Genomic DNA, 9,456 nt, shown 5'->3' with positions numbered 1-9,456 from the left:
CAGCAACCACAAGAAAGCTGGAATGACTATACCAACATTAATAAAAAGGCTTTAAAATTTTTTAAATGATCCTAGAGATAATACTGTATACTTTATAATGATAAAGGTTAATATATATGGAAGGTATAACAATTATAAACATATATGCACCTAACAACGCAAGTACATGAAGCAAAAATTGACAAACATCAAAGGGCAATATTCAAATCAACAATAATCGTTGAAGACTTCAATAGCTGACGTTAAATAATGGATAGGATAATTGGGCTGAAGATCTAACTGGCAGATGATCATCAAGGAACTGGAAGACTTGAACGCACAATAAGCCAGCTAAATTTAAGCAGATACCCATAGAACACTTTACCCAACAATAGCAGAGTATAAATTCTTCTCAAGTGCACATGAAACATTCCCCCAATTAGACCATATGTTAGGCCATAAAACAAATACCTATCAATTATGGGTGGCTCAGTCGGTTAAGCGTCCAACTTTGGCTCAGGTCATGATCTCTCGGTTCGTGGGTTAGAGCCCTCCATCGGGCTCTGTGCTGACAGCTAGCTCAGAGCCTGTAGCCTATTTCAGATTCTGTGTCTCCCTCTCTCTTTGACCCTCCCCTTCTCATGCTGTCTCTCTCTCTCTCTTAGAAATAAATAAAACGTTAAAAAAATTTTTTTAAATGTCCATCAATTTAAAAGGACTGAAATAATAGAAAGGATGTTCTGTAATTACAATACAATGTTCTTGAAAATCATTAAGTGAAAGAAATTTGGAAAACTCACAAATAAGAGGAAATTAAGCAACCCAATCCTACATAATCATTGTGTCAAAGAATAAATCAAAAAAGGAAATTAGAAAATACTTTGAGATGAATGAAAATGAAAGCATAACATACCAAAACTTATGAGATGCGGGTAAAGCAGGGCACTGAGGGAAATTAAAAGTTGTAAAAGGCCTGTGTTATAAAGGAAGAAAGATTTCAAATCAGTCAGTAACACAAACTTCCACCTTAAGACACTATAAGTAAAAAAGCAAAGTAAACCTAAAGCAAGTAGAAATAATAAAGATTAAAGCATAATTTAATGAAATAGAAAAATAATAGAAAAAATCAACAAAATCAAAGGTTGGTTCCTGAAGACCTCAATGAACTTGACAAACCTTTAGCTCCATTGGCCAAGAAATAGAACCCAAATTATTAAAATCAGAAATGAAAGAGGGAACATTTCTATCGATCTTACAGGAATAAAAAGGATTATAAAAGAATGCTATGAAAAATTGTATGCCAACAAATCAGATAACATAGATGAACAAATTTTTAGAAGGTAACAAACCGCCAAAACTAACTCAAGAAGAAATGGAAAATATTAATAGATCTGAAACAAGTAAAGATATGAATTGGTAATCAAAAAAAACTATCAATGAAGAGAAGCTTAGGCCCAGATGGTTGCACTGGTGAATTTTGCCAACAATTTAAAGAATAATTAATACCAATTCTTCATCAACTTTTCCAACATCTAGAAGAGGAGGGAACACTTTCCAGCTCATCCTATGACACCAATATTATTCTGATACAAAAATGAGGCAAATATATCACAGGAAAACTACACACCAATATCCTTTATGAATATAGACTGCCCCCTAAAAAAATCAACAAATTACTAGCAAACTGACTCTAACAACATATAAAAACTTTCATGCACTGTGATCAAGTGGGACTTATCACAGAAATGAGAAGTTGGTTTAACATCTGAAAATAAGTTATTTTATTTTTTTTAATGTTTATTTAATTTTGAGAGAGAGAGAGACCTGGTGTGAGTGAGTGAGGGGCAGAAAGAGAGGGAAACACAGAATCTAAAGGAGGCTCCAGGCTCTGAGTTGTCAGCACAGAGCCCAGTGCTGGCCTTGAACTCAGAAACTGCAAGATCATGACCTGAGCCAAAGTCAGACGCTTAACCAATTGAGCCACTCAGGCGTCCCTGAAAACAAGTTATTTTAAAACACCATGTCAATAGAATCGGAAACAAAAACCACAAGATCATCTAAGTAGACACAGAAAAAGCATTTGACAAAATCCAACAGTCTTCCATGATAATAACATGCGACAAATTAAGAATATGGGAGACCAGGGGCACCTGGATGGCTCAGTCTTGTTAAGCATCCGACTGCAGCTCAGGTCATGATCTCACAGATTGTGAGGTTGAGCCCAGCATCAGGCTTTGTGCTGACAGCTCAGAGCCTGGAGCCTGCTTCAGATTCTGTGTCTCCCTCTCTCTTTGTCCCTTCCCTGCTCATACTCTGTCTCTCTCTCCTTCAAAAATAAACAAACATTTAAAAAATATATTTTAAAAAAAGAATACGGGAGACCTTTCTCAAACTAGTAAACGATATCTATGAAAAACCCATAGCTCACTTTATATAGAACAGTGAAAGACTAGATGATTTCTTCCTAAGGTCAGGAACAAGACAAGTATATTTGTTCTTGCCACTTCTATTCAACATTATACTAAAAATTCTAGCTAGGGCAATTAGGCAAGAAAAAGAAATAAAACCCATCCAGGTTAGAAAGGAAGAAATAAAACTTTCTCTCTTTACATGATCTGAAATATAGAAAATCCTGCTCTCCTGGGTAGCTCAGTCAGTTAAGTGACTGACTTCGGTTCAGATCATGATCTGCAGTTCGTGAGTTTCAGCCCCACATTGGGCTCCCTGCTGATGGTACAGAACCTGCTTAGGATCCTCTGTCTCCCTGTCTCTCTCTGCCTCTACCTCTCTCTCTCTCTCACTAATAATTTTTTTTAAATTCAGGTTAGTTAACATACAGTGTAGTCTTGGCCTCAGGAGTAGAACCCAGTGATTCATCACTTACATATGACACCCAGTGCTCATCCCAAAAAGTGCCCTCCTTAATGCCCGTCACCCATTTAACCCATCCCCTCACCCACCTCCCTTCCAGCAACCTTCAGTTTGTTCTCTGTATTTAAGAGCCTCTTATGGTTTGCCTCCCTTTCTGTTTTTTATCTTATTTTTCCTTCTCTTCCCCTATGTTCATCTGTTGTGTTGCTCAAATTCCACATGAGTGAAATCATATGATATCTGTCTTTCTCTGACTGACCTCTTTTGCTTAGCATAATACTCTCTAGTTCCATCCATGTTGTTGCACATGGCAAGATTTCATTCTTTTTCACCACCAAGTAGTATTCCATTGTACATATACCACATCTTCTTTATCCATTCATCAGTCGATGGACATTTGGGCTCTTTCCATAATTTGACTATTGTTGATAGCATTGCTATAAATACTCTTTGCCCCTTCGAATCAGCATTTTTGTATCCTTTGGATAAATACCTAGTAGTGCAATTGCGGGGTCGTAGGATAGTTCTATGTTTAATTTTTTGAGGAACCTCCATACTGTTTTCCAGAGTGGCTGCACCAGTTTGCATTTCCACCAGCAGAGCAAAAGGGTTCCCCTTTCTCCGCATCCTCGCCAACATCTGTTGTTCCCTGAGTTGTTAATTTTAGCCAATCTGACAAGTATGAGATGGTATCTCATTGTGGTTTTGATTTGTATTTCCCTGATGATGCGTGATGTTGAGCATGTTCTCATGTGTCTGTTAGCCATCTGGATGTCTTCTGTGGAAAAGTGTCTATTCATGTCTTCTGCCCACTCCTTCACTGAATTATTTGTTATTTGGGTGTTGAGTTTGTAAGTTCTTTATAGAGTTTGGATCCTAGCCCTTCCGATATTTCATTTGCAAATATTTTCTCCTATTCCATGAGATGCCTTTTAGTTTTGTTGATTGTTTCCTTCACTCTGCAGAAAGTTCTTCTCTTGATGAGATCCAAATAGTTTATGTTTGCTTTCATTTTCCTTGCCTCTGAAGACATATCGAGCAAGAAGCTGCTATGGCCAACGTCAAAGAGGTCGCTGCCTGTTTTCTCCTCTAGGATTTAAAAAAAATGTTTTCAACAGTTTATTCATTTTTGAGAGACAGAGAGACAGAGCATGAGCAGGAGAGGGGCAGAGAGAGAGGGAAACAAAATCTGTATCAGGCTCCAGGTTCTGAGCTGTCAGCATAGATCCCGATGTGGGACTTGAACTCACAAACCACAAGATCATGACCTGAGCCAAAGTCCGATGCTTAAGCAACTAAGCCACCCAGGTGCCCCTCTCCTCTAGGATTCTGATGGCTTCCTGTCTCACATTTAAGTCTTTCATCGATTTTGAATTTATTTTGTGTATAGTATAAGAAAGTGGTACGGTTTCATTCTTCTGCATGTTGCTGTCCAGTTTTCCCACACCATTTGCTGAGGAGACTTTTTTCCATTGGATACTCTTTCCTGCTTTGTCGAAGATTAGTTGGCCATACATTGTGGGTCCATTTCTGGGTTCTCCATTCTATTCCATTGATCTATGTGTCTGTTTTTGTGACATACTGCACCAAACTGTCTTGATGATTACATCTTCATAATACAGCTAAAGTCTGGAATTGTGTTCCCTCCGCTTTGGTTTTCTTTTTCAACATTACTTTTGATATTTGGGGTCTTTTCGGGTCCCTTACAAATCTTAGGATTGTTTGTTCTAGCTCTGTGAAGAATGCTGGTGTTATTTTGGTAGGGATTGCATTGAATGTGTAGATTGCTTTAGGTAGTATTGGCATTTTAACAGTATTTGTTCTTCCAATCCATGAGCATAGATTGTTTTTCTATTTCTTTGTTTTTTATTCCATTTCTTTCATAAGCTTTCTGCAAAAACAAATAAACATTTTTTAAAAAAGAAAAAAAAAAGAAAATTCTAAGGAGTACACTAAAATATATATATTAGCAGGACACCTGGATTGCTCAGTTGGTTGGGCGTCCAACTTCAGCTCAGGTCGTGATCTCACAGATAGTGAGTTAGAGGCTCGTATCAGGGTTGCTGCTGTCAGTGCAGAGCCCCACTTTGGGTCATCTGTCCCTCCCCCTCTCTGCCTCTCTCCTACTTGCTCTCTTTCTCTCAAAAAGAGGAAGCAAACATTTAAAAAATATATATGTTAGAATACAATATATAAATATATTAGAACTAATAAATGAATTAATCAGGGTTACAGAATGCAAGATCAATATACAAAGATCAATTTTATTTCTGTAACACTTGTAATGAACAGTTTCTGATGTTTGGCATAACTTGTGACATGTTTTTAATCCTTCCTAACTTTTTGAGACCTTTTCTGACATATTGGAGACTCTCTTTCTGTGTGAAACCTACTCTGAGGGATTTAAAATTTTTTGTGACTACTTTGTATCCTTTTCTTACATGTTTGAGGCTTTTCCTCACTCCTTGAGACCATTACTTGTTTAAGACCCTTCCTGGTGTATATAAGACTTTCTGATCAAAACCACGATGAGATGCTACTTCTCAACCACTAGAACAGCTAAAATCAGTCAAATGACAAGAGTTGACAAAGATGTAGAGAAATTGGAATCCTCATGCATTGGTGATACTGTGACACTGTAAAATGGTGCAGTTGCTTTGGAAAATAGTCTGGCATTTCCTCAAGCAATTAAGTATAGAGTTACCGTATGACCCAACACTTCCATTCCTATGTATGTAGTCAAGAGAAGTGAAAACAAAAACTTGTACTTGAATGTTTATTATTATTATTCATAATAGCCAAAAAGTGGAAACAAACTCAAATGTCCATCAGTGGATAAATGGATAAGTAAATGTGGTATATCCATGCAGTGAAATATTATTTGGCCACTGCAAAGAAGTAGAGATGCATGCTACAACATGAGTGAACCTTGAAAACATTATGCTAAGTGAAAGAAGCCAATCAAAAAAAGACCACACATTATATGGTTCAATTCATTTGAAAGTCCAGAATAGAAAAATCTATAGAGACAGAAATTAGATTAGTGGTTGCTTAGGGCTGGGGCAAGGGGCAGGGAATTAGGGGGGTGATAGCCAAAGGATATAAGGTTTCTTTTTAAAGTGATAAGAATGTCCTAAAATTGACTGTGATGATGGTTACACACATATGTGGACATACTAAAAGCCATTGAATTGTATACCTTAGATGGATGGACTGTATGGTATGTGTATTATATCTCAATGAAGCTATTGTCAAAACAAAGAGAAAAAAAGACTTTCTGACATGTTTAGGGCCTTTCATGATTTGTTTCAGACTCTTCATGGTATATTTCATATCATTCTGACTTTCTTGAGACATTTCTCAACTTCTGGAGACTCTTCTTGACATGTTCAGGTCCTTCCAGCCATATATAAGAATCTTCTTTTCTGTTTGAGACCCTTTCTAATTTGAGTGAGATCTTTCTGGATTTCTTTTATTCCTCCTTATATGATTGAGAAAGTTCCTCCCTTGTGTAAGACTCTTCCTGACATGTCAAAGTCTTTTCCTGATTATGTGTGATGCTCCCTGCCTGGTTGGATACTTCTGAAATGTTAATGTCTCTTTCTGATTATTTGAGACCCCTTCTGACTTGTCTGAGACTCTTCCTGACCATTTGAGAGCCTTCCTGTCATATTTTATACACTTCTTGACTTGTTTGACACTCATTCTTACTTGCTTAATATGCTTACTGAAATATTTGAGACCTGACCTAAGATTCTTCCTCACAACATTTATGCCCTTCCTGACGTCCTTGAGCCCCTTCCAGATGTACTAGATAAACTCTCCTGACATATTTGACTCTTCTGGACATATCTGAGATGCTTCATGATGTGTTTGAGGCCCTCCTTGTTGTATGTGAGATTTCCTGATAACTTTGAGAGCCTTCCTGTCATGNCAGAGAGAGAGGGAGTCACAGACTGAAACAGGCTCCAGGCTCTGAGCCGGCAGTCAGCACAGAGCCCGACGTGGGGCTCGAACCCACGAACCGCGAGATCATGACCTAAGCGAAAGTCGGACCCTTAACTGACTAAGCCACCCAGGCGCCCCTGTACGATACACTTCTTGATATGTTTGAGATACCTGACATATTTGAGACATTTTACGGTGTATTTGAGACTCTTCTTGACTTGTTTGAAACTCTTCCTGACTTGTTCCAAAGTTTTCTTGAATTTGAGACCCCTTCTTGCTGCTTGAAATCAATGCTGGTGAATTTGAGACCCTTTCTAACCTATTTGAGAGCCTTGTTGCATTTGAAACAATTAACTTTCTTCAAACTCTTTCTGATGTGGTCGAGACTCCTCTTAAAATATTTGAGTTGATAACCTGTTTGAGCCACTTTCTGACTTCTTTAGGACCATTACTGATCGAGAATTCCTAATGATGTTAAGACACCTACCATGTGAACAGTCATTTTTGACTTGTTTGCTACCCCCCATGACTTTTTTTTTATGACATATTAAAGACGGTTTCTTTCAGTAGGAGATCCTTTCAAACGTCATTAAAGCATTACCTTACAAGTTTGTGACCCTCCCTTATGTATTTGAATCTCTTACTGACTGCTTAAGACCTTTATTGAAATATTTGAGACTCTGCCTGATGTATTTGGACTCTTTTTGTCTGAGTCCCTTTCTGCTGTATCTAAAACTCTTCTTCGTGATTTTGAGACCCTTCCTAACATGTTTGAGACCTTTTATAACTTGTTCGAGATGCTTCCTGATGTATTTGAGACCATTCATAATTTTTTGAGATTCCTCCAGATTATTTGGGGCCCTTCATGACATATTTGAAACCTTTCATCACTTGCTTAAGACCTTTTCTGATCTATTTGACCCTTTTCTGACTCTTCAAAATGATTCCTTTCTACTTCAGACATTTCTTTATTACTTAGTACCCTTCTTAACTTGCTTGAATTCTTTAAGAAGTATTTGACATTTTTCTTGACTTGAGACTCTGGCATATTTGAGACAATTTCTGACTTGCCTGAGACCTTTCCTGAGGTGCTTAAGACTCCTCCTTACTATTTGAGATTCTTCCAGTATGACTGAGATGCTTTTTGACATGGTTGAGATCTATCCTTTTTTTTTTTTTTTGGGTCACAAATAAGACTTTTTATTTGTCACCACTGAAAGTCTGAATTTCAAACATATTTTTAGACTGATGGCTCATATTCATCAGCTCCTTCAACTTCAGCACCTGCCTCATCCCAGTAGCTTTTTCAGGATGACTACCTTCACCATGAAATGCCCTAAGTTTTCCCAATTCAAACTTGGGCTTCTTCATCATTTTTACTTTTCTAACAAAGATGTCATGGAGTGGATAAATACATTGGCAAACATTTTCTGTGTCTTTTCCAATACTGTCTGGAATCAGTTTATTGGCCACTTCTTTTAAGTCATTTGTCTGTACCTCTGCGGTCATGATTTATATTATCTTCTGGATTTGGCAGACCTGTTGGTGCTAGGTGTAAGCGCTGTTCCAAATCTGATTGTCGCAATTTTTAGTAAAACCAATGCAGAGTAGATGAAGCAAATAACCTTCAGTAGTCTTGACATTGACATGAGTTTTAATCATTGGCCATCTTTTTGTTTGTTTGTTTTTTACTGTGGAGCAGATTTTGTCACAAGTAAGATCTATGCCATGGAAGTAAGTCAGGCAATTTTTGCCCAGAATAGCTTCAGTAGTTAGCTTTAATTATCTACATGCAATTTTATCATTTAAATCAGCAAGATTCACTTCAAAAACACTACCCTTGAGGCCATCAGATAAAATTTTGTTTCCTGGAATTTTTGTCATGAGTGTTTTCCCACTATTTATTATTAACTGAACATACCTGGTGCTTTCACATCATACCAATCTTTCTTAGAAATTAGATCACTTTCTTTTTGGCTCCCTTTTTGCTGCCTTTCTTAAGGTGCTTAATCTTGCCAGCTACCATGGTTCTGCTTAGAGCACTTCCTTCTTTTTTGAGACTCATTCTGACTTCTCCATCTTGACATGATTTTGACCCTTCCCTACCTAGTTGAGATTCTTCTTCACTCACTTGACCCTCTTCCTGATATATGTGAGTGTCTTCCTGACCTATTTATTTATTTTTTTTAAAATTTTTTAATGTTTTATTTATTTCTAGGAGAGAGAGAGACAGCGTGAGCAGGGGAGGGTCAGAGAGAGAGAGAGATACAGACTCTGAAACAGGCTCCAGGCTCTGAGCTGGCAGTCAGCACAGAGCCCGACGCGGGGCTCGAACCCACGAACCGCGAGATCATGACCCAAGCGAAAGTCGGACGCTTAACCGACTAAGCCACCCAGGCGCCCCTTTCCTGACCTATTTAGACCCATCCTTACATACATAAGGACACTGGAACTTTTCCTGACATCTTTGAGACCCTTTTTGTTTTGTTTGAGACTCTGATAGCATTGAGACCTTCCCAACTTCTTTGAGACCCTTGCTGATATGTGAGCAACTCTTTCGGATGTATTTAAGACCCATGGTGATGTATTTGAGAAACTTCCTGATTTAAGTCTAAGTGCTGAATCAGTCCCTGATACAGTCTTAAGAGGAGGCAAAAA

The 9,456-nt window shown here is 37.9% G+C and overlaps 1 pseudogene; it reads right to left on the bottom strand.

Moving 5' to 3' along the window:
* Positions 1 to 8,038: 8,038 nt before the first annotated feature.
* Positions 8,039 to 8,824, bottom strand: LOC144218584 (small ribosomal subunit protein eS1 pseudogene; annotated as a pseudogene).
* Between the last annotated feature and the right edge of the window lie 632 nt (positions 8,825 to 9,456).

Source organism: Crocuta crocuta, unplaced genomic scaffold (genome assembly GCF_008692635.1).
Source record: "Crocuta crocuta isolate KB4526 unplaced genomic scaffold, BGI_CrCroc_1.0 scaffold49, whole genome shotgun sequence".
Classification (NCBI taxonomy): domain Eukaryota; kingdom Metazoa; phylum Chordata; class Mammalia; order Carnivora; family Hyaenidae; genus Crocuta; species Crocuta crocuta.
The sequence above is the reverse complement of the archived record's forward strand: the minus strand, read 5'-3'. Positions and strand labels throughout refer to the sequence as shown.